At 41.5% G+C, this 24,005-nt stretch overlaps 1 long non-coding RNA gene across 1 annotated transcript; it reads right to left on the bottom strand.

Moving 5' to 3' along the window:
- Positions 1 to 16,489: 16,489 nt before the first annotated feature.
- LOC126713199 (uncharacterized) lies at positions 16,490 to 18,263 on the bottom strand. Its single transcript, XR_007651299.1, has 2 exons — positions 18,062 to 18,263; positions 16,490 to 16,836 (listed from the first exon to the last, which is right to left on the bottom strand). It is a non-coding gene; the product is annotated as an uncharacterized LOC126713199 (long non-coding RNA).
- Positions 18,264 to 24,005: the final 5,742 nt, after the last annotated feature.

Raw genomic sequence — 24,005 nt, 5'->3', positions numbered from 1 at the left:
CCCAACAAATTGAATTTTGTGAAAATCCTTGTGGACTCTCTCTCTCTCTCTCTCTCTCTCTCTCTCTCTCTTCTTTTTTTGGAATCTCCTCTCTTATTCTTGATAAGACTGGAATGGTGGGTTTTCTTTGATGAGGCCGATTTAGAGCCCATTTGGCTAAGCCTAGAAAGAGAAAAGAGAGGTTAGACTTAGAGAAGAGGAAATCAGAAAAGGGGCTTTTGGTTATGGATCTAGAAGAGAATCAGAGGAGCGGAGTATTATTTTGATTGTATTTGACTATTTGAGTGAAAGGGGAGGAAGTAGTGTCAAGGTTAAAAAATGGGAGAGTTCTTGGCAGAAAGAGAGCACTTCACTTGGTCTGGTGTGGTGCATCAGAGGATGAGAGAATTTATAGAATAGAAAATGTGGATGAAGATTGAAGTGAATGGTTGGAGCTGAGCTGACTTGCTTGGTTCTGATGAGCAGCGAAGAGGTAAAAGGAAAAAAAAAAAAAAAAAAGTACGTAAAAGAAAGGAGTGAAAAACAGAGGTGTTGTAAGAGAGGGGAAATTCTTACCTAGTCCCGGACTACAAGGTCACCTTGCTGACCTTGTAGTCCCAGCCAATAAGAACAAAACATGTAAGATAAAAATTATGACATCATTTAAATGTTCCAACTCATCAACAATAGCTAAATGCTGGTCTTCCCGTTAACGTTCTCGTTAGCTAGTTGCTTTCAATAGTTCTTGACCAGATTCAAAAGTTTTCGGGCCCACCTCAATTTCAATTTTCAATCCACCCGCTTGTTTCTTATATTTCATTTCTCCTCTTAAACATAAAAATGAAAATCACTTTCTTGTAACTCTCACCTAGCCGACACAGCCATGGTCTTGCTGGCTTTTTCACTTTCATATATATATATATATATATATAGTTGTGGGGCCCGGCCCAAAAATGATGGGCTATTCCAAACTCAGGCCCAGCCGAGGAGCGTCCTGGCCGAAGAGAAGCCTCATATGAAGCGTACTCAATCCCAATAGCGCCAAGGAAACCTGTCCGAGGAGTAACTCCTCCTCGGACATCATGAAGCCCAGACGAGGAACTTTCCCCAGCCCTTTCAGCTCATCTTCACAACATATAAAAAGAATTAAATCCAAAATATCTCATGGAAGGCTACCACCACATTAATTGCACCCCAACCACCCTCTTGGCCGCATTAATGAGGAAAAGACCCCTGAACAGTACCGCCTTGGCCTCTGCAACTCACAAAGGGACTGATGAGGGCGTCTGATGGGACAGGTGCTCAAGTGGATGCTTAGATGATCAACAGGTGTAAGGTTGAGATGAAAAGAAGAGAAATATATAATGTAGTGGAGTCTCTCAAAGAAGGGACGGGAGAACTGTATTAGGAACAAAGAGAAATAAAATCATACTTGAGAAATATCCATTCCGGTGTTTTTATTTTCTTTTGGCAAACAATACTGTCCATGCATTAGACCGAACAAGTTCATTGAGGCTAAGTTCTTTGACCCATCCTCTACAAATATTTATTGTGGGTTGCGCTTTGGGCCAAGGCCTAATCAACATAAGTTGGGCCAGGAAAATCGTGCAACTACAATTGGCGCCGTCTGTGGGAAGAGCTAAGGCATCAGCTAGTGCAACGGTCGAGCATGGAAGAACTAGATCCGCACCAGGAGGATCCTCACCAAGCTAACTCCCAACGGACACGACCCGCCGAGTCCCAGAGGCAAAATAACCCAACCAACCCAGGCGGCAGGGGGAATCGTGAGGGAAGTGTGCATACTATCCGGACGAGCCAGAGTCACACTCAGACAGGAAGTCACGTGTCTCAGAGGCGAAATAGTCACCAGGCCATGCAGCGAGAGATAGATGACTTAAAAAGGAAGTTACGACGTGTACAGCGAAGACGATCTCCCTCTGACTCAGGCGAGTCTTCTAATGCGGAGGACATGAGTTACAGACGAAGGTCAAGGACCCCCCCCCAAGTGAGACCTTTTCTTACGATAAGGAACCACGCCCTGTACGGAAGTATGAGCGCCCGTCCAGCAAAGGTTCGGGGAGCGACGCCATGAAGAAGGCGTTGGATCAGGTCTCAAGGTCACCCTTCACGAATAGAATCGAAGGGGCTAAGCTGCCAAGACGCTTCAACCAACCGGTATTCGCCATCTATACCGGCAGAACAGACCCGGTAGAGCACGTGAGTCAGTTCAACCAAAAAATGGCGATCTATTCGCAAAACGAAGCCCTAATGTGCAAGATCTTCCCATCTAGCTTGGGATCGATGGCAATAAGGTGGTTCAACAGCCTGAAGACAAACTCCGCAGGCTCCTACAAGCAGCTCACTCAAGCTTTTTGCTCCCGTTTTATTACAAACACCAGAGTCCCTCGACCTTTTAGTTCGCTACTGTCCTTATCCATGCATGAAGGAGAAACCTTGAAAGCATACTCGGATAGGTATTGGGAGGTGTATAACGATTTAGATGACAACCATGATAATGTTGCTATCAGCACGTTCAAAAGCGGCCTCCCCACCGGGCATGGCTTAAGGAAATCCCTCACCGGAAAACCAGTTACTGACGTCCAACAGCTAATGGATAGGATCGACAAGTACAAAAGAGTGGAGGAGGATCAGCTGCAAGGGAAGGGAAAGGAGAAGGTTATCCCCCTTAAAGCAAATGATTTCAGGACGGAACGTCACAATCCTGGTCAGCCGAGGAGAGGTTTTCCGCGACAGGCTGGGCAGAGCAACCCGCAAACAGTGAATGCCGTATTCAGAGAGCCGGTACAACAAGTACTGGAGAAAGTAAGGAATGAACCCTATTTCAGGTGGCCGGGAAAGATGGCTGGAGATCCTTCCAAGCGTAACCAGAATCTGTACTGCCACTATCATCAGGACCACGGGCATACCACTGAGGACTGCAGGAATCTGTGGAATCACCTGGATCAATTGGTCCGAGAAGGAAAGCTACGTCACCTGCTGCACCCATCGAGCGGCCATCCCGGCCAAGCGACACAAGAACCTCGAAGGGACGTGTCTTTAAGACCCCCCACCGGGACGATACATGTCATCCTCGCTGCACCGGGAAGAACTGGGCCACCCATCCCCAGGGTATTAGCCGTGGACCTCCTTCCCTCCGAGGGCAGGCAAAGGGAGCCCAAAAGGATAAAAAAGGGAAGCTCTTTGATACTGGGATTCTCGGATGAGGATAAGAGAGGAACAATTCAACCTCACGATGATGCCTTGGTGGTCACCTTGCGGATTGGGGGTTTCGATGTGAAAAGAGTGTTAGTAGACTCGGGAAGTGCGGTGAAGATAATGTACCCCGACCTATACAAGGGGCTGAACTTGAAGCCGGAAGATTTGGCAGCTTATGACTCCCCCCTTCTCAGCTTCGAGGGGAAGATTGTTACGCCAAAGGGGCAAATCCGACTGCCCGTTCAGACTGGGGCGAAAGTGGTGGAGGTGAATTTTATCGTGGTCGACGCCTATTCACCCTACACCGCGATAGTTGCAAGGCCATGGATCCACAGCCTAGAGGCCGTGACCTCCACACTTCACCAAAAAGTAAAATACCCATCCAAAGGACGAGTGGAAGAGATCCGAGGAGATCAGGCCGTGGCCAGGAAGTGTGTGGTGGCCGCCATTTTACATCGGCCCTTGGTCGAGTCCTCGGTCCCAAAGAGCTTGTAGCAACCAGCCTCCTCGGCAGAGCAAGACGAGGGGCTGGCCGAGGAGATAAGGTGTGAAGGTTTAGATAAAGTTTCTGTCAACAATGACCCGGAGAAGTTCTTTCAGGTCGGCTCTGAATTGCCCTTTCAAGAAAAGGAGGACCTGGTCAGATTTCTCAGAAAAAATGTCGACGTATTCGCTTGGGACGCCTACGATGCACCGGGAGTTGATCCTAGCCTCATCTGCCACCACCTGAACGTCAACCCCTCTTCCACTCCGAGGAAGCAGCCACCCCGACGCCCTTCAAAGGAACACTCTAGTGCCGTAAGAGACGAGGTGGCAAAATTGAAAAGAGCAGGGGCTATCAAAGAGGTCTTTTATCCCGAATGGTTGGCAAACATAGTGGTGGTAAGGAAGAAGACGGGGAAGTGGAGGGTCTGCGTGGACTTCACGGACCTGAACAAGGCGTGCCCCAAGGACCCATTTCCTCTACCCAAAATCGATCGATTGGTGGACGCAACCGTGGGGCACCCTCGAATGAGCTTCCTGGACGCCTTCCAGGGCTATCATCAGATACCCCTTGCGCTAGAGGACCAAGAGAAAACGGCTTTCATGACGCCCATCGGAAATTATCATTATAAGGTGATGCCATTCGGGCTAAAGAACGCGGGCTCAACCTACCAAAGGATGATGACTCGGATGTTCAAGCCACAACTGGGCAAGATCATTGAGGTGTATATAGACGATATGGTTGTAAAGAGTAAAAGGGTGTCCGAGCACGTAAAAGACCTTGGAACAATCTTCGCTATCTTAAGGGAGCACCGGTTGCGGCTGAATGCCTCCAAATGTTCATTCGGGGTCGGGTCCGGGAAATTCCTAGGGTACATGGTCACCCATAGGGGAATAGAAGTAAGTCCCGACCAAATTAAAGCCATTAACAGTCTACAGACTCCTCGGAACCCGAAGGAGGTGCAGAAGCTCACTGGCATGATTGCGGCATTAAACCGGTTCATATCGCGATCGGCGGATCGATGTCGGCCTTTTTACCTCCTGATAAACAAGTGGAAAGAGTTTAAATGGTCGGAGGATTGCGTTCAGGCTTTCCAGCAGCTTAAGGACTACCTGTCCCGACCACCCATCATGTCCAGTCCGGAGGCAGACGAGGTGCTGTTTGCCTACATCGCCGTAGCTCCCCATGCCGTAAGCCTGGTACTAATACGGGATGATAATGGGGTGCAGCGATCGGTGTACTATGTGAGCAAATCACTACATGAGGCCGAGGTGCGATACCTACCTTTAGAAAAGGCAATTCTGGCGATAGTGCATGCAACCCGGAAGCTTCCTCATTACTTTCAGGCGCATACAGTCATCGTTCTGACTCAGCTTCCCCTTCGAGCCGTGCTTCGAAGCGCTGACTACACAGGAAGGATCGCCATGTGGAGTGCTCTTTTGGGGGCTTTTGATATTAAATATATGCCCAGACCCTCCGTCAAAGGACAGGTCCTCGCAAACTTGGTAGCGGAGTTTGCTGAGCCCTCTATAGAAACGATGACCGAGAAGAAAGACCTGGGTGGAAAACTGGTTGGCGCAGTTTCAGTCGGGGAGACCATGCATTGGAAGGTCTACGTGGATGGCGCGGCCAACCAGAGAGGATCAGGAGTTGGGATAGTGTTAATATCGCCGGACGGCGCTGTCATTGAAAAGTCATTAAGACTCGGATTCTCGGCTACGAACAATGAAGCCGAATACGAAGCCTTACTTCAAGGAATGGCAATGGTTCAAAGATTGGGTGGAAGAGTAATAGAAACCTTCTCGGACTCCAGATTAGTGGTCGGACAAGTGATGGGAAAGCTAGAAGCTCGAGATACCAGGATGCAAGAGTATCTGGGTCAAGTCAAACGGCTACAGGCGAGCTTTGAATCCTTCAGTCTGACGCACATCTCCAGGAGCGTAAACACTCATGCAGACTCGCTGGCCACTCTTGCCACGTCCTCGGCACGTAATTTGCCACGAATGATCCTAGTCGAAGATCTAGTCAAGGCCAGTCCCATCAGCGGAAACCCGACCCAAGTCCATCAGATTAGACAGAGTCCCAGTTGGATGGACCCCATAAGGAATTTCCTCCAAGATGATATCCTACCGGAAGAAAAACTAGAAGCCGAGAAGATACGTAGAAATGCTCCTCGTTTCTGGCTATCAGAGGACCGCAAACTCTATCGGCGCTCCTACTCTGGACCGTACTTGCTCTGCGTACATCCAGAAGAGTCCGAGTCTCTTCTTGAGGAGTTGCATGAGGGAGTATGTGGAAGTCACACCGGAGGAAGATCGCTGGCGCACAGGGCACTCACCCAAGGATACTGGTGGCCGAACATGCAGAGACAGGCCCAGGAATACGCTAAGAAGTGCGATCAATGCCAAAGGTTTGCCCCGAATATCCACCAACCCGGAGGGGTTCTCAACCCACTCTCCAGTCCATGGCCGTTCGCGCAATGGGGTCTTGATATTGTCGGGCTTTTCCCCAAGGCTGCGGGGAACAAACGATACATAATAGTCGGAACCGACTACTTCACTAAATGGGTGGAGGCAGAACCTTTGGCCAACATCAGGGACGTGGATGCCCAGAAATTCATCTGGAAGAACATTATCACCCGCTTCGGGACTCCGAGAACACTCATTTCCGACAATGGTCTTCAGTTTGACAGCAAGAATTTTAGGGAGTATTGCCGTGAATTTGGGATCATTAATCGATATTCCACCCCTGCATACCCCCAAGGAAATGGGCAAGTCGAGGCCGTAAATAAGGTCATAGTGAACGGATTGAAGAAAAGACTGGATGAGTCAAAGGGGAGATGGGTAGAAGAACTACCGCACGTCTTATGGACCTATCGGACAACGCCGCGGCGTTCAACCGGTGAAACCCCCTTCTCAATGACTTATGGGGCTGAGGCTGTGCTTCCGATCGAGAACAATTTCCCCACGCTGAGATCTAGCTCGTTTACCCCAAGCCATAACGATGAATTGCTCGGAAGAAGTCTGGACCTAGCCGAGGAAAGAAGGGAAAAGGCCACGATTCACATGGCCTACTATCACCAGAAGCTGAGACAAGGGTACGATGCTAACGTCAAATTGCGGCCCATGGGTCCAGGTGATCTCGTGATGAGAAAGATTCTTGACAGCGCAAAGAACCCCTCTTGGGGCAAGTTGGGGCCCAATTGGGAGGGACCATACCGTGTCACATCCGTGGCCGGAATAGGCGCCTACTACCTAGAAGATTTGGATGAAAAAGTTGTACCTCGACCATGGAATGTAAATAACCTCAGGAGGTATTATTATTAATAAGAATGGCTTAGCATACGTTTTCTTTTATGACTATTTGCCGCTTGCCAGTCTACATTACAACTATTTATAAGTTTTAAACAGAACCTAAGTCCTGCATGGCTCCTCGGACCCCAGACTTAGGGGAAATTAATACTTAAGCCAACTATTTATAAGTTTTAAACAAAACCTAAGTCCTGCATGGCTCCTCGGACCACAGACTTTTGGGGAAATTATTACTCATAACAGTTCATAGTTTTAAACAGAACCTAAGTCCTGCATGGCTCCTCGGACCACAGACTTTGGGGAAATTATTACTCATGACAATTCATAGTTTTAAGCAGAACCTAAGTCCTGCCTGACTCCTCGGACCACAGACTTTTGGGGAAATTATTACTTGTGATAGATTGGGAGACTATTACTTAAAGGAAATCATTTTAATGCTTGCGCGCAGTTTAGTACCATCGCAATCGTCAAACGCGCAGCGCCAAAAACCCATTTTATTTTGACCGATTACCTATATCCACATCGATCGTAAATGTTTAAAGAAGAGTGCTACTAACGCACATCCGTAGTAGGCAAAACGAACATTTTATATTAATATTCCGAGTACATTAGAAAGAGAGGTCCTTACAAAAAAGGGAAAAGTAGGATAACTCTCATTTAAAAAAATAAAATAAAAAATAAAAACTATTTACAGAGATTGAAAGCCTAAAAGGCTAAGCTTGAGCAGGAGGATCTTCTTTCTGCTCGGGCTGAGGAGGAGGAACCTCGATGGTAGAGTCTGTGGCGGGATCCTCCGCCATATCAGGCACAAGGACGGCATCAGGCACCGCCAAGTCCTGCTCCGAAGCCACTTGGGCGTCTTCAGGATTCGCACAGATCTCCCTAGGATAGAAGATGCTCTCGGGCAGTCTTAGTGCCGAATCCGCAGGAACTCCTGCAGCGTCGAGAGCATGAGCCCATGAAATGCCGCAGTACTCCCTGCATACCTCGGGAATCTCCTCAGACAGCCTAGCCTCCGTCTCTTCAGCCCCGAGCTGGCGAGCAGCATTCTTCTCGGCCTCTGTAGCCTCTCGGATCAGCTGGGCCTCCTCCTTTACCCGCCTCAACTCATCCTCTACTTTTTGCAGGGCAATCTTGAGATCCTGCGCTGCCTGCCTCTCGGTGATGAGGTTAAGCTGCGTCGTGTACAGCTCTTTGCGCTGGTCCTCCGCCTGGGTCTCAGCACTCTTTAAACCAGCCTCTGCACTTTTGCGCCGGTTCTCCGACACTTTGAACTCGTCCGTGAGTTTAAGGTGCTCGTGCTTGAGGGACCCCAAGGCTTTCTCCATCTCTGCCCGAGCCTGGGTCTCAGCCTCAACCCGACTACGGCTATCGCGGCAAAACTCATCAGCCACGAACACCTGCTGAGTAATCTGCGAACGAAATAAAAGTGTTAAAGAAATCTAACAGGGATAAGTAAATTAATAAAACAGTAAAAGGATTACTTACCAACGCGAGATCCCTTTTTAGGGATAGGAAGAGCTCGTGCTGAGAGAACCGCCTATAGGCCTCCATGTCCCGAGGAAGGAGTAGGGGTTGCTCTAAGGCATCAGCCACGTACCCTGCCCGGCCTCGGTTATACTCTCAGACCGAAGCATTGGAAAGGATGGCCACCCCATCCAGTTCCAACTTGGGGTTCCATGCACGAGGGGCAGCGCGCACTTCAGCAACGTTCTCCTCATCCCGGCTCTCCGAGGAGTTACCCCTTCTGCTCCTTGGCGCCCGTGTGGTCTTTTGCTGCTTGGTCGGCTGGGCAGTCACCTCACCTTCCTTAGGAGTGTCAACCGGCCTCTTCTTCTTCAGGTCCGGATTAACCTTAAGACCAGGATCCGAGACGCCCTGAGGGACCACTGGGGGAAGGGTTTTGACCTGTGTTGGAGTTGGTCCCTTCGATGACTGACTCTTCGATGACTGACCTTTCCCTCGGAAGGACATCAGCTCCTTTAGAGTCTTTCCCTTTCCTGCCATGGGCTCTATCTCTTCGTCTGAAGTATCGTCCGAGCAGATAACGATTGAGGGAATACCAACTGCGGAATGTTGGTCCTGCTCTGCTTCGGGATTAGAAAGCTCTGCCAAGGGGTTTTGCTGAATTTCCTCCTCGAAGTAAAACTTATCTATCTCTTCCTCAAGGGAAAGACGAGATGATTCAGCCTCTTCTTCAACCAAAACAGCAGCACCAGGCTCGTTTACCGGAGGTAGCTGCTCTGCTAAGTAGGGATTTTTGACACCAGGCAACACAACTGGTGGCAGATCGTGGTCAGCTAGGAACCCGTCCTGGGACACGTCAATCCTAGCCAGCCTCGGACTGCCAGCCCTTATAGCGTGACCGATTGCCTGGAAAGCGCTGCTTAGAGGTTGATAGCCCAAAACCAGATGGGCCGCACGCAACTGTCCGTCCTCGGTAGCGTAAATCTCCGACCTGAGAAGATAGTTCAGCGCTGGCACGTTCACAAGGCTTATCTGAGGAGCGACGTGAACTTTGTCTGCAAACAACCAAGAAAAGTGGGGTTAGTCCATGAAATTTTCCAATTACACACAAAACAAAAAATAAAATAAAATAAAATAATAACCCCTTAATACTAAATCCTTTCCCAAAAAGGACCAATCCTAAAAACGCCGCACCTGGGTTCCCTGCCCGAGTTGGACAATGAATACCGTCGAACCACTCCCCAGAAGCAATGAGGAAGTCATTCTTCACGGTCTTATTGGATACTGGGAGACAAGAGATCAACCTAACGTCCTCGTTCCAGGATTTAAGATAATACCCATCATCCCCAAGGCGGTGACATTCGTACAGATAAGCCACATCGTGCCAAGTTAGACCTAGATTCATCCGCTCGTCTAAGACGTCTACACAGCCTAGTATCTTGAACATATTCGGGGCACACTGATACGGCATCAACCTATGGTTGAACAGGTATTCCCTTGTAATCCTACGCATGGGAAGCGTCATCCCTCCCTCTATGAAAGCAATCATGGGGATAACGACTTCTCCCTCAGCTCTATCTGTCAATATTCCTTCAAGAGGACAGTGCCGCAGCCCAACCCCCGGGGGAATGTGGTATTTCGCCCTAAAGGCTTCCATAGCGGCTGGAGTTTTTACTAATTTTTCGAATCTACCCATCTGAACTGAACTGGGGAAATGAAAGTAAAGACTGAAAAGAAAAGTAGAGTCCGAGGAGGGAATTGAAACGGAGAGAAAAGTGAAATGTACTGGTACCTTCACAAAACGCTCAAGGGGACGCCTGGAAATCTCTCTTGGACGAAACGCTTCACAAAAACGGCTACGGCGGCGTAACGGACGCAAGTGTTCGTATATCTCTGGGATTCGATGGATTTCTCTGGAGTCTTTTGAGGTTTGTGAAATGCAGATGAAAGAAGGAACTGAACCCCTCTGACGTCTTATATAGCCGGGAGGAGAGATAAAAGATCATCCCTGCCTAAAAATACGGGAAAAAACGATGGCCGTTCGATCCACGCCAAGCCGTTGGATGAAGGGAACATAACGCCTCCAGAAGTTAATGGCCACGCCTCGTAAATTGTAGCGCGTCAAAAGTAACGGTCCGCACGCGCGCCCCACGATCTCCTTATTTCCCTCCACTCACGAACATCAAAACCCCGCTTTTCTCCTCGGAGGGAGGTAAAAACCGGAGTTTTGAGGGGCTATTATGGGGCCCGGCCCAAAAATGATGGGCTATTCCAAACTCAGGCCCAGCCGAGGAGCGTCCTGGCCGAAGAGAAGCCTCATATGAAGCGTACTCAATCCCAATAGCGCCAAGGAAACCTGTCCGAGGAGTAACTCCTCCTCGGACATCATGAAGCCCAGACGAGGAACTTTCCCTAGCCCTTTCAGCTCATCTTCACAACATATAAAAAGAATTAAATCCAAAATATCTCATGGAAGGCTACCACCACATTAATTGCACCCCAACCACCCTCTTGGCCGCATTAATGAGGAAAAGACCCCTGAACAGTACCGCCTTGGCCTCTGCAACTCACAAAGGGACTGATGAGGGCGTCTGATGGGACAGGTGCTCAAGTGGATGTTTAGATGATCAACAGGTGTAAGGTTGAAATGAAAAGAAGAGAAATATATAATGTAGTGGAGTCTCTCAAAGAAGGGACGGGAGAACTGTATTAGGAACAAAGAGAAATAAAATCATACTTGAGAAATATCCATTCCGGTGTTTTTATTTTCTTTTGGCAAACAATACTGTCCATGCATTAGACCGAACAAGTTCACTGAGGCTAAGTTCTTTGACCCATCCTCTACAAATATTTATTGTGGGTTGCGCTTTGGGCCAAGGCCTAATCAACATAAGTTGGGCCAGGAAAATCGTGCAACTACAATAGTCATAGGGAGTCTTTCCAAAATCAAAATCAAAATCCTCCAAACAAAAACAGAAGAAATTGGAAATGGAGTTTCAAAGCTCGAAAGTGAAAACGAGGACCGAGAAGATGTCCCTAGAGAATTACCTCGTTTTCGTTCTCTCTAACAAGCAAATTGATCTCATCGTCAACTTCCTCAACCAAGTCATCCCTCATTTCGCTCTCTCTTCTTCTTCAAATTTCATTATGCTTTTTTCATTTTTTGTTTATCATTGAAAACTTAGAAATTCGTTTCTCATGTTTTGTGTTAAATTTTGCAGATCATCAACATGCATAGGTTCAAGAAAATCCACAAGGTTCAAAAGGTGACAATTAAATCACACTCCCTAATCTCTCTCTCTCTCTCTCTCTCTCTCTCTCTCTCTCTCTCTCTCTCTCTCTCTCTCTCTCTCTCTCTCTCTCTCTCTCTCACTGGACTTATATATTAGTGTTAGCCTTTATTTGATTGTCAAGAAACTGGATGTGAAATCAATTGTAAATGTCTTAATTAACCACTGTTTCCATTGCTGTACAAAATTTTTTTCTCCTTTCAAAAGCTCAAAAAGTGTGTTACACTCTTACCCAATTAAGTGTTGTTTTACGTTTCCATCTATACTGCTTTGAAACATCAATGAAGATCTTAGCCTCTGTTTGGTTCCAGAGAATGAACTAAAATCAAATTTATCTTTTTCCATTTGGATATAGTCTTATGAAGGATTTAGTTGCTTTTTATGGAAACTGACTGATCTATTTAATAGAAATTACAATTGGAATTTTGAAGTTGATCTTTGTCCATAAAGGAGTCACTTAGCATTGACCTCTAATTCAATTAGAAATTAATTCTAAAAAAGTTAGCCTTTTAAGATATACTTACTGTTTAATGTTTGTGTATGCTTCATTTCTATAGTTCTACAATAATTACCTATTATTTAGCATTCAGAAAGCTTTTAGAAAATTTTTCCTGGTTACTTGGTTTGTTGGACTTTAGCTCTGAATTTATGTGATGGGGAGTGGCATTCTAAAATTTCCAAATTGGTGCTCAATTGTTATTTGTGCTTCAATGAAGGGGAATGACATTTTGAAATTGATGCTCAATTACTTGTAGACACTTGATTTTGCACCCATGATTTAATCAAGGAGGATGACTGGAATGACAATCCGTGTATCCAAAAAAATCATGATTGCATTACATGCATCAATTTGTTCATTTCATATCATAAAAATGATCTTGAGGTTCTAACGGTTGTGACAGTATGCCCGGTTTCCAAATCAAACCGTCGGATTGGAAGATATTGCATGATCACGTTTGCACAATCAGCATGCATTGTGTCTAAGTAGAGTCGACCACGCATGATTAATTTAAATTAATTCTGATTGGCTAAATAATTAAAATTAATTAAATAATTTTGTGATTAGTTGATAATTAGTGTCAAAAATAGGATTGCTTGCATGGAAATAAAGGGGATGGTTGGATAATAATAAAATTATGGATAATCTAGACTTTATCAAGATTTATTTTAGAATATTTATCTACAAGATAATTGTTGCTGAAAAGACCTTAATTATCCAGAAAAGAGTTAAAAATCTTAGAATACGGATTGAAAACACATCTAAGTGCAAGTCCCGGCTCAAGAAAACCTAAAAAATGAGTCCAAAACACACCTAAACACAAAAGCGCGATTGGCATCCAAGAGTGCCATTTGACACTTTTGGAGTGCCGATCAGTACTTTCAAAGTGACAAATGGCACCTATTAAGGCTTTGGCCCGACGGTCTTCGGGTAAAACACATCATTTTCGACTTTCTAGCAAAAGGATGCGTCCCAGTTTGTATTCTAATCGTCTTTGCTAATTTTTTAAGCATTCCAACCTCTATAAATAGAGACTGGATCTCAAAATTTAGGACACTTTTTTAGGCTCTCAGAGAGACATTTTTTCACACTCTCAAATTTCTCATAATTCTGACCCCCCCCCCCCCCCCCTATCTGAAATTCTCTCTCTTACATTAAAGAGGTTCTAGAGGCTTTAGTCTTAAGAATTTCTTTTTTGTAAGCAAGGGTTTTTAGGTTTCAAAGATAATTGCATAAGTTTCTTTGAACCCTAAAATATCCCTCAAGAAGAAGAGTGCTCCATGCAAGAGGTTGTTTCTTATTAACCCTTTTTTCTTATGTTTCTCTTATTGTGATGATGCATGTTTAACATTTCTTTCAGTTTAGTTGTTTTCAATATACATATCATGCATTTTTGATTTATTTTTGTTGAAATATGTTCTTGATTCTTTTTATTATTGTCATGATTTATTTTTAATTTCAAAAATCAGCATGTTAGCTACATCTTTCTCAAATCAAAAACTGATTTGCATCTTCCTTAGATGCAAATATGAATTTTTCTCAAATCAAAAACTGACCTGTATCTTCCTTAAATGCAAATCAGAATTTTTCTTAGATCAAAAACTGATTTGCATCTTCCTTAGATGCAGATCTGAATTTTTTTCAAATCAAAAACTGATTTGCATCTTCATTAGATGTAGATCTGAATTTTTCTCAAATAAAAATAAAATAAAAACTGATTTGCATCTTTATTAGATGCAGATTTGAATTTTTTAAACAAAAATTGATTCGTATCTTCCTTAGATTCAAATTTGAATTTTTCTTATTTAAAAAAATTGATCTATGTTTTCTTTAGATGTAGATCTGATTTTTTTTTTTTTTTTTTAACATAGCAGATTTTGAAATAAGAAAAAGGGTCATGAGTGGTTTTGTTTGTTTGTTTAGTGCATGTAGCATAGATTTATTTCATGAATAAAGTTCTCTTCTTAAAAAAATATTTTTCTTAATATTATTTACACATATAAAAACAGATCTGATTTTTTTAATATACAGTTCTGATTTTTTTTAATATATCACAAAATAGATCTGATTTTTCATTCATCAAAAAACCAATTCTTTCGGTCTCCAAAAACATATCTGATTTTTTTTTTTTTTTTTTGTAAACCCAATTCAATTTTTTTATCACAACATAGATCCGATTTTTTTTTAAAAAAGAAGAGGGAATATTCATAAAATAGATTCATGTGAGTCAGTTTTGATTAGTTTTGTTCATATGTACAACATCATTCATAGCATACATAAAAGAGGTACATTGGTCACAAGAGTCTAGAAGACCAGACTCTATCTGGGCGGAATGGGTGCCTAACACCTTCCTATTTCGTAACCTAGCCTCCGAATTTAGTGTCTTTGGATAGGTAAACCTAGGCTTTGTCTTTATTTTTATTTTGGGTAGATTGTAACTAGGACAAAAAGCCATGTAATTATTTGGTAGTTTGTAATTAGGACCCAAAGCCATGTAATACTCAATTTATCAAACATGTATTCTTTTTTATTCAATCAATGAGAATGGAACAATTCAGTCATGTATTCTGTATTTATTTTTTTCTTATTTTTTTGGTATAAAAAATAAGGGGCGACTCTACACCACTTACCCAAAAAGAGAGGTGTCTTTAAAAACACTCAAAGATCTCTCTTTTTTGAGAGGCACTTTTGTGGTCTCTCACATTACTATTTTTGATTCAATGAAATAGATGCTCAATTGCAAAACCTTGATGCCAAATTTAAGTTGTAATCACCATTTTCATGGAATCATAGGTGCTTAATAATATCTAACCTTGTTGTTGGGGGAACTTAAGATGATATTATTATTTATGAAAGAATTATAAATGCTCATATGATTTCTTGGAAATTCATTTATAGGAAAGGTAGATGATTTTAATTACATTTCAGTCATTTTATGTCACTAGTCAGTTTTTTTTTTTTTTTTTTTTTTTTTTTTTGTCTTTCTGATCCTAGCATCCTTTCTGCCCAATGAAGTTGAGATATTCATGAGCATCCCCCTAACCATGACCACGTGCCATTTTTTTTTAATTACTAATAATCATGAATTTTTACTTGCAGAGATAATTAGCATTGAAGTTCAAATTAGAATATTTGTAGTTACACCATGAATGAAGGTTGAGGGCTCAAGGCTAAGCTAAATCTGAAGCAATGGTGATAGAAAAATAAAAGTTGCTCGAGTTGAAGCCCAAATTAGAACACTAAGATTTAATTATATAAGACAATGATGAGGTCAATCTGAACCTTAGATGGGGGGAGCATGGAAAATTTTTTGTTTTCTTGAAGTTGAACTCTCTTGTATTTTTTAATCATATAAGTTTTTTTTTTTTTTTTTGGGGGGGGGGGGGGGGGGGGGATGGTGGGGGGGCACTTTTGTTTATATCAGCATAGTATTGACAAATTTCTTTTCTTTAGTTGTACAAGTTCATTTTATAAATAACTATAATAGAAAAGAGGCGCAAAAATGTTGTTGAACCTATTTTTCTCTTTACTTTTGCACATCTTGTTTTAGAGATTGGTTTATTCAAATCAAGTTCTTGCAAATATTGAGAAATTGTCTTGTACATCTAATGTATTTATGCCTCACATAAATTTTTGGATTCCATCTGTGGAGTCCATTTTTATGTAAGATAACACTACACCAAATGCACTAAATAAGGGTAAGTTGGTTGATTTTTAGGTGATTAACCTCTAAGAATTTGAGAAAGAGAAGTTTTGTTTTTTTTTTTTTGGAGATCAAAGATAGAAAGCTTTGTTAAAATAGCAAAATTTTACGAGCTGGACTGTAAAGCATACACAGTGGACCCCCGAAAAATAATGCACAGGTCAGTACTCAATAAAACAAAGGCCACGAGTAAGAAAAAAAATATGCAGCAGTGAAATACACGATAAAACAGAGTATACTCAAGTTGTTTGTGCTGCCATGAGGTGCTGGTAATCTGTTGAGAGACCCGAAGCACCATCATAGATGTGCCTTGGCTGAAGTTGAGTCTTTTCAAAGTAAAATTTGTTTCATGCATTCCAGACAGCCCACACGATAACTGCCCAAGACTCAAGTTCTTGCTGGTTCAGCCTGGTTACCATAGTCTGAAACAATTCAAAGAAATCTGATACACTATTCGAACACTTCTGAATTCATCTACTTGCCATTGACCAGACATTCCTAGCAAAAGGGCACCCCCACAGCACATGACAGATTCTTTCATTTTGGATTGTAGTACTCCTTGATTCTTTCGTTTTGCATTGATTAAATAGTAACTAAATTCAGTGTCTCCAATTACACATAATCTGATATGCTAAACAACTAACAAATAATAAAGAATTACATTTGAAAAATAATCCTCCCAAATCTCTTTCTTCAATCTGAAAACCCCAGCCAGCGGATTGGACTCCTTCAGCAGCAGCACCTATTCTGCATTGGACTCCTTGAACTGCATTTGTTCTGCATTCCAAGACTAAATGAGTCGAACCAAGACTCCTTTAACAGCACCTCTAGGCAACATTGTCAAGTTTCTTTGCATTGTCCTGAAAAGGGAAATCAAAGAATTAACTCTGTAGCCCATAACAAATGATAAAATGAGTCAAACCAATAAAGGTAAAACAAATGAGCTCATGTAAAAAAAAATCTACAGCTTCTAAATATAAGGCATTTCCAATGAAAAAAGAAGAAGTTAAGTCTACAAACACTTGTGACAACAATGTCTTAATATAATACTATATCCAAAAGAAACAAGATTTGAAAATGGCATAAAATGCACCTTTATTCCAAAGTATGGAGAGACATGCTCCAGTGAAAAAAAGATTGGTGCACCAAAGATCTTACTACAACTTGTATCCAAATATGTCCAAATAATTTCAATAACGTATTGTACTTCCAACCAAAGGGAAAAATAAATCCAAGAATTTTACAAAAGAAGATACAAAGCAATTAGACAATAAATATAAAAATTATGTAACCTAATTAAATATTCATTGCAAATATACTTGATTGTTGATATAGGTATTATCAAACTCCAATGAAATTTCTAAAAGTAGCCCTTGCACCTTCTATAGAAACAACAAAGCAATTAATCAAGTAAACATCAAAATTCATTACCACCAACTATTGAACTATGCACCACACCTTCAAACTACCTTCATTAGCAAACTCAACAAAGGCAAAACAAATTATGGAATTGGGGTCATCACATATACAACAGTCAACAACCTTCACACAAAAAAAATGAACTTCTTCAAGACCAAAATTTCAATTACCGTATCAGTAAATAATTTATTTTAAAATTGACAAACATAGCAGCAAGTTGTTTGCCAAGCAAAGAAAGAAGCGTTATGTTTCTACATGTGAAACTACAACAAAAATCCAACTGAAATCTAATTTAAAAAGACATTTAAGAAAATAATAAAAAAAAACCCTTTACAATGTATTATACATTTTGTTGATAGATAATAGTATGAGAACAAAGGAATCTCCATCTTCATTGAGACATTTCATCAAACATGTATAGGTTTCGTTTCTACACTAACTTATGGGATAGGGTTTTTCTTACAAATGAAATTTCGGGGAAAAATGGCACACAAAAGGAAACAGAAAATGAGAGAAAATAAAAAAATCTTCTTTCAATGTCAGGTGTTGGAAAGAGAAGATTTTGGGGGTCTGAAAAAGAACAGATCAACACAACCCCTAAATTTGACAAATACCTTCCTTCGTTTTCCTAGCAGCCAAACTAGGCTTATTGGGAAAAAAAAATCATTAAAAAAAAAAAAAAAAAACCCTTACTAAAAGTGCCAGCAATTTCGGCGTTGAGTGGAAGGAAAGGGCAACCAAACGGTGGTGATGATGAACAGGGAAATCCGAAAAAGAGAGAGAGAGGGGAAGCAGGTAGAAATCCAATAGAGAGAGTTCCAAAATGATGAAATTGGAATTTGGAATAGATTTTGAAAGTGAAAATTTTTGCCGACCCCACTACTTCTCAAATGAAATTTTGAATTCCCTCAAGATATGTTTAACGATGGGACTAACGGTGTTAAAATGGGCAAGAATTAGGGATGGCAATTTTTCCCTGTCCCTCCCCGCTTTGCCCCGTGCGGATTTTTCCCGTCCCGCAAAGGTGGTGGGGTGGGGATGGGGCGAGATTTTAGACCCACACCACGGGGGCGGGGCGGGGATGGGTTTACACTTTTTAGACCCACCCCGCCCCATCCTCGCCTCGCCCCGCATTAATAAGGGTTAAATTGTAATTTTATTGTACCCTAAAACTCTACTATTTAAACAAAAATATTATCAGCTTATTTTATTCTACCTAACGTGGCTCTATCTCTTTTTTCTCTCTAGCAAAGTTGGAAATAAGGTACCAATTTTAACTTCTTCTTTTTTTGTCTTTATTGGAAACAAATTTATATACTATTGAATTGATGATTTCATTCATGATTCATACGGTCATTCTCAACTTACTTTTCATCATGAACATAATATAATTTTTTTTAATGAGTTACGGGTCTGTGGCTCTAAATATGTGTCTGTGTCATTGTTTTTGTAATTTTGTGTGGGCATTTGACTGCTTAACAACACTGTTTCTTTAAGCTTGTTAAAATTTTATTTTATCATGTTATGAGATTTTTGTTGTGATATTGTCTTGTTAAACATTTAGATAATATTATTTAGTTTTTGCTAAAAATTAGTTTGATTTGATAGGATAAATTTATTTATAATTTCAAGTATATTTTTATTATTGAAACATGTCATTTTATTTGAAAAAATGATAATAGTTGTAGGGAAAATTAACAAGAAATAAAGTTTTACGGTGTAGTGCGGGGCTTCGCGGGTCTTCGCAGGGCCTTAAGGGGCGGGGATGGGGCAAGAAATTTTCCCCATCATGCGGGGCGGGGCGGGGATGGGGTAAGAAAAATCCATGCAGGGCGGGGGCAAAGATCTCATCCTTCAGCCCCGCCCCACCCCATTGCCATCCCTAGCAAGAATGTTGGTATAACATGGTAGTTAGGTTGATGTCATCCATTTTTTAATGATGTGGTGTTTTTTACTGGTTGGGACTATAAGGTCAGCAAGGTGACCTTGTAGTCCGGGACTAGGTAAGAATTTCCCCGTAAGAGAGTAGTTGAAAATAGAAGGTGCAGGGATGCTTTTCTAAAAAGAGAAGAAAAGATGCTACGCTAAAATGAGAGAGGGAGAGAAATAAAGATGAGAAGTCTACAGTGCAAGTTAACGGAGACCCAGAGGTCTCTTCAATGCCACTTGTGGGATTTTGATTTTGAATCACGTTAATGCACTTGTATGAGAATCTCTCACTGTCTCACATTTTGGCTTTCTGTTGATCATACTCGTAATTCAAAATTTCTTCTTCAAAGTCTGCGTCTGAAGACTGAAGAATGAATACTCATAAGTCAGAATTGTGAACATTTGTATATGTAACTAGGATTTTTTTTTTCAAAATAACATTAATTTTCAAACAATTTTGTTAGTTAACACGTTTTCAAAACAATTTAAGAAACTAACATCTCTAGTGTAATAGACTTGATTTTGGGAGTGCTAAATCAAGTTTCCTAAACTCGATTTCAGGATCATGGCATATAAATCAAGTTTGCAGAACTCGATTTCATTTAAATTGAAATCGAGCCTTACAAACTCGATTTCTCATCCATGCTTTTCTGTTACACTCTGTTACTCACACACAGAAACTCTAACAGAAACTCATGAAGAAACCCAAACCAACAAAGACAAAAACCCAAACAGAAATCCATGAAGAACAGAAAACCCAAACCACGAAGACAGAAAAAACAAAACAGAGAGATCAAACCCAGGCAACAACAGCGAAGGCTCCAGGAGGCAACGACCATTGAACCCAGGTGATGGTGACGGGGTTTGATGTTTCTCTTTGGATCTTTGGGTGCGTTTCTTGATGTTTCTCTCTTTGGGTCTTTGGGTTTCTTGATTATTGATGTTTCATTGGGTTTGTTGAGTGATTTGAGTGAGGGAGATTCTTGAGTAAGGGAGAGACGAAGTGTGTTGAGTGAGGGAGAGACAGAGTGTGTTGCTAACGGAAAAAGGCAAGACTGAGAAATCGAGTCTGTAAGGCTCGATTTCAATTTAAATGAAACCAAGTGCAATGGACTCAATTTTAGCACTCCAAAATCGAGTCTATTGCACTCGAGATGTTAGTTTCCTAAATAGTTTTGAAAACGTGCTAATTAACAAAATTATTTGAAAATTAATGTTATTTTGAAAAAAAAAATCCCTGTAACTATGTTTGAAACTTCAAAGAGAAAAATGTCAGACTGATGAGACTTGTAAAAATAAAATAATGAAAGAGTCCGGTTAATGTGTGCCCGGTTAATGTGTCCTTAGCGCACACATTAATCATCCATTTTGGGAAACTTTTTATGGAGAATTGAAAAAACTGTCAAAGCAGTTAATTACTTTTTCCTTTTTTTATTAAAAGTTTTCTAAAATAGTTTACTAATGTATGCTCTAAGGGCACACATTTGTAAATCCTGATAATAAATACGAAATTTGAGACTTTAAAAAATCACGTGGGTACCTGTCACTTGATAGTTGGAGTGCAATTTAACTTAATTTGAAATGAACCTGTCATAACTAAGTGGATTTTTTTTTTCCAGGTTTTCATCTTTTGGAACCACTATCCATCAATTTCTAATTTCAATCGTTTTTATAAAAAATTTCTACCACCTATTTCGGATAATTAATGTGGTGGACCTTTTTGCGACTGCGGGCTGGGCTACCTCCTGCCATGCTACGGCCCAAAGGTTTTGGGTAGGAGAGTCAGGATCGGCTTGGCTACAACACACCCCAAACCGGCTTGTGCGCAAACTAAGACCCCTTTGCTAAAACTTTGGTGACATGCACATGGCAGAGGAAACTGTTACAAAAGGGTTATGGCAGACAGACATAATATAACAACAATAAAAGGAAGTATGCTTACTGTCAGCTGGAAAGCAGGAAGTATTGAATGAAATAAAAGGTAAAGCAACGCAGCAATATATATGCAATATAAATAAGATGATAATAATAAGAGAGAAATAACACCAATGCTTAATCAATAAAACGAAAGAAGAAATAGTTAGTCTATCGTGCTTGGTCGTCTTACGAAGCTAAAACCAATAAGGGAACCACTTCTTCAATGTGGATAACCTCACAAGGAGATCCTGCCACGAAAATTACCCACTTTGAAAGAATGGGCCTAAATGACTTATGCTCAAAGTCCTTAATCCTTAATAGAGGGTAGGCTTTTAGAGGGAGAGAAGGGATTAGCCTATTGGTGCATGCCTGCTATCACATGCTTGCCTGCTTTGTGTTATTTCTTTCTAAATCTTTTTTTTTTCTTTTTTTTTTTCTAAGTTTTCTACTCCCCTTTTCTCTCTTTTTCTTATTCCCTTGTGGGGTTGTTATGTTCACTCTTGCTTTTCTCTCCTGTTCTTCCGTTTTTCTCCCTTTCCCTGTGCACAGCAGAGGGCCCTTTTATACTGCCTGCCGTGAAGGGTTTTTACTATTTTACCCCTTAATTGCTTTTCTCTGGGTGTGGGTGTCCTTCCAGACCACCCATTGGTCTGTCAACTACCCAACCACCATCACTTACATGTGCCAATCATGCCATATCCCATTACCAGACAAAGACCCTTATTTTGTTTGCTTGCCAGCTGTAGCCTTCCCATCTAGATTAGGGTGGGCATTCTCTCTCACTATCCCTCATGGCATGCACCTAGTGATTCCAACTCATCTTTCCCTCTTTTGGGTGGTATGTCATCTCAATAGAACATTTTCCCTAAAAGAGTTTAAGCGGGAACCCCAGAATAGGCTTCCCCCTTCTCTCCACCGCTAGATCATACCCTCTCTTACCTCTAACCCATGGCCCACCACTCCTGTATTGGCTAGGTACAGGTTAGTGGTGCTTGGACCTTATGCGTGCTCCACTTCCATGTGCGTCCATGGCTTGTCTGCTGCTCGTGCGTTTGCCATGACTTGAAGGCTCGTCTGTACATTCTGCTACTTGCTCTTGACCTCTTGTGGCATGAATGGTTCTTTGAGCCTTCATTCTTTATATTTCACTTTCTTCTTGGGCTAGGCCTTGCTTAATTGTGGGTTTTTCCTTCTTTAGTCCATTCTTTGCTCCTTTCGTAGGTCTGCTAGCACTTCTGCTAGGCCATTCTGTCATTCCTGCTGTGCTATTGTATGACCCATGCTTGCTGGGCTTCTTTTGGGCTTGCTGTATACTTCCCCTTTGCTTAATTCTCGTGGCCCAGTATTATCATTGGGCTAGTATTCATACTATTTTTGGCTTCCTTGATCCATTCCATTGCTTCTGGGCTTCCTTGGCCCATCTCATCCTTTTGGGCATCCTCAACCCATTTCCTTTCCTTGGGCATCCTCAGCCCATTTCCTTTTCTTAAGCATCCTCGGCCTACTCCAATTCTTTACTCCCATGGGCCTTTGTTAAGTCTTTTGGACTTCCCTAGCCCAAATTACCATATCATTTATTTTTGGGGTTCATGGGCTTTCCATCAACCCCTTACTCACTTAATTCATTACTTCGGGCCTCTTTGGCCCATTCTTGCTTGCTTTCTATTTTATATAATGCCCATGGGTTTACCACTTCTTTTCTCTGGGCTCTTTTAGGCCCGCTTGCTTTCTTTGAGACCCACTTGCTTTCTTTGAGGCCCATTTATTATTTTCTAGGCCTATGATCCATTATTCCTGTCATTCGGGTTTAAGGATTTTCTTCTCAATTTACTCTTTTCCACCCATATTGTTGGGCTTCTTCCTGCTATTAGGCCTGTCTACCAAAGTAAGTATCAACAATTAAAAAGTTAATTTCTAATAACTAATTTTTATCATATATTATTCATATAAAAAAATTCGGATCATAAAGAAAAAAATTATTAAAAACCTTTACCCATTTACCCACTCCCAAGTCTCAAATTTTTTGTTATTATATATACAAAAATATAAAATTAGCAAAAATTTCAAGTCTAGAATCGGTAATCGGTATATTGTTTTTTTGATAGCAAACCTCCCTTTTTTTTCTTTTTTTTTTTTAAGCTCTAACTTGAACCCATAAAGACTAAAGAGCATCAGTAATTACAAAGGGACAAATACAATAGCTGGGAGAATTTTTACACACAAGCGTGGTGGGATAGGTTTTTTTTTTTTTTTTTTTTTTTTTCAAAATAACATCTATTTTTAAACAATTTCGTTTGTTAGCATCTGGTGTACTGTCGCAGGCAACCAAAAAGAAAACCTATTCTCCTAAAAATATATGTAGTAGTGTGAGTAAGGATCGTTCCCACGGAGAGTATCTAGCCTAGTTTTATGCTACGTGAACAAGGAGGGGGGGGGGGTTTAGTATAATGAAAACAATTTTAAGGAAAAAAAAAAAAAAAAAAAACCAACAACAACAACAACTAAGGAACAATTCATATTAAAGTATTGAAATCAATCAAAAGAACAAACCTTGGTTTAAGTCAACATCCACCATCAGAATTTTACAACTGATCATCGATGCAAGCATATATCAATTCACACTTTGAATATTCACCGTTGGAACTATTTTCCTATCTCTCCTTAGTCGCAGTTAATTAGAAAACAAGCGATCTAATAAACCCTAACTACTAAACAACCCAAGACAAGCTCTAAAGGTCTAATCTAGTAGCAGCCTTAAGAATTAGAGAGATCGATGAAACTAAACAACACA

This window comes from Quercus robur, chromosome 2 (assembly GCF_932294415.1).
Source record: "Quercus robur chromosome 2, dhQueRobu3.1, whole genome shotgun sequence".
Taxonomy (NCBI): Eukaryota; Viridiplantae; Streptophyta; class Magnoliopsida; order Fagales; family Fagaceae; genus Quercus; species Quercus robur.
Note: the sequence above shows the minus strand (reverse complement) of the source record. Positions and strands in the feature narration are given on the sequence as shown.